Here is a 2,613-nt window from a genome sequence, read left to right on the forward strand (position 1 = left end):
GAATGAAAATATATGTTCATAATAAACCATCAATGAATAGATTATTCATAGATTTTTTGAACTTTTACAGCACTAATTTTCCTAGAAATTTGATATGCAAATGATTTATAGCTGTCCACAAAGTTAACAAAACAGACAAAACGTAGAATCTACCTGTAACTATTGGGATGATTTTCCAAAATTAAATATAAAAACAGTTGTCAATATTTTGTAAAATGAAAATTAAATTAAACATATGAAATCTAAATAAAACGATAGTGTGAAACAAAACAAAAAGAAGGAAAAGTAATAATATATACTAATTTGTCGACAAGGAAAAAAATGATTTGCTTTAATTTATATCTCTAAGACTCTAACAATGATAATGTAAACCAAAGAAATTATGATAACTGTAGAAGGTAATGCTTCTTTGGAAGTGTTGGTCTGTTGAGTATGGATAGGAGTTAGTTTGGCAATCGGTCCTCTTGCTAGTTTAAAGGTCGTTTTCTCCGGAGGAGGTGTGCCCGATGTGTTCCATTGCTCTATACGTACGGTGGGTTAAATGGGCGTATACGGTCCCGGGTTTGGAGGATTGGAGGCAGCAATCTCCACTTCACCATCCCGAACGACGGCACCGCCGGTTTGTGGACTCCTCCTCGTGCTGCTGGTGATGCGATTTTAAACGGACTTGAGGTTCCGTGATGGGTTTCTTTGTGTTGGTGTTGATGATTGAGTCTCTTGGAAGCTGTAGGCCTTTGCCCGGTGCTTCAAGGTTTAGGGGTGCCTTTCTCTCCGGGAGCTCGCGGCAACCGGGAGCTTAGTCCGCTCATACCTCTACTTCCGATCATCGACACTACGCTACTTCCGATCCTTCTCTTTGATTTATCTTCTTCCATTTAGAATCAAAATTTCTTATAGGTGCTCTGTTTAGTTTAATTATTCTTCTTCTGCTACTTGTCTTCTTCGTTCTTCTGTAAAAAATTAAAAATTTGGTATACTAAATTTAACATTTTACCAAAAAAAAAAAAAAAAAACCTTCGAACTTGGAAAACAGTTATACGGAGGCTTGGTTTTTGGTTTAGTGTTTCACTCATATACACTTCATCTGCTTCAAGTTCTTGCCAAGGTTTTGAGTTTTGATCTCGTAAGAATGTGTTTTAGTTTAGGAATAAGATTTTTTTCCTGTGAGGAATCCCTGAATCTTGAGTCATTACTTGTTTTGTCAGTATAGCATATCTGACTTGCCTGCTCTGCTACGCTTGTTTGTCTTTGACTTGCCCGGAAGATAATGAAGTTTAAGGAAGATCAGGATGTACGGATGGCTACAAAATGTTTGATAAGCTCTCTCTCTCTCTCTCTCTCTCTCTCTCTCTCTCTCTCTCTCTCTCTCCCCTCTGAAGTATGTTGACTCTCTATTTGTTGGATTCTTTAAAAAATGTGTAGCCTCTCTTTCAGGTACCTTATAACGCCAACATGAATAGAAAATGGAACTTGAGATTTTACCTTTAGCTGCATTTAATATTCATCATCATCTGAGAATTATATTTAGTACTAAACACACTTTAATTCGACCAATTAATGTGATTCAGAGATCTTTCAAATCATCTTCATTATTCCTATGTTGGATTATATGACTCGTATGAGTCGTATCTACTAGGTTTGACTTTATGTTTGGACTTAAACACTCCTCGAAGATAGATTGATCCTGAGCCGAGTAATATACAAAAACTGAATCGGTAAATATGTTGAACCAGAGAAAACTAGACCGAATAAAGAGTCTTTAGTTTGCAATGCTTAAACTGAAATCATGTTATGAGCTCATTTACCAAATTCCAAACCGATATCATCAGAGAACCATATCTCAAATCGGTTTGATCTGGTTTGTATCGAGGTTTGGTTTATCTTTAGATGGTGGTGTGCTGCTCAGAACATCAACATCAGTACCAAACACATGAGTTAAAAAGTCCTCGCAGAGTGTGGATCTTGAGAATCCAAAGATGGGGTATACTAAAGATTTGCTTACTGATTCATAATCACTCAAAAAGAGAAAAAGAATCAAAGATCGTTTTCAAACAGTAAAAGAAAAAGAGACTTCGACGTTAGATTTGTTACTGGCTTCAACTAAAAAATCCACGTGATCTCTATGCACAGTCAACTCATTATCTCAATAGCGTTTTTATTAGGAGGCGGCCGTATTGTGAAGCTTGAAATGATAAGGTTCCTTTTCGTTGTTTATTTGTGAAACAACTTTAGTTTTTTGTAAACAACTTTAGTTTGTTAGTTAATAAAGAAAATTTCACTAGATGTGACAAGTTTTATCCCAAATCTTTGTTACATACTTTTAATTCCCCAACCTGTAAAGTTATTTTTGGAAAAGTAATTGTAGTTATCTTATTTTTCATGTATGTGATTCATATTTTCAGTCTTTATCATCTTTGTATGTAAATGTTGTCAGGTGATAAGCCGTTTTAGCATGTTGTAAACTCAATGTCAAATAATTATACGTATTGGAAAAGTTTATATATCCAGCATATCAGATAAGACTTGTTCCCTATCACACTACAAGAAAACAGCGGCATACCGAGGGAAAAATTCGTCGGTACGTCGTCGGAATAACGTTATTCCGACGACATA

This window comes from Brassica oleracea, chromosome C2 (assembly GCF_000695525.1).
Source record: "Brassica oleracea var. oleracea cultivar TO1000 chromosome C2, BOL, whole genome shotgun sequence".
NCBI lineage: Eukaryota > Viridiplantae > Streptophyta > Magnoliopsida > Brassicales > Brassicaceae > Brassica > Brassica oleracea.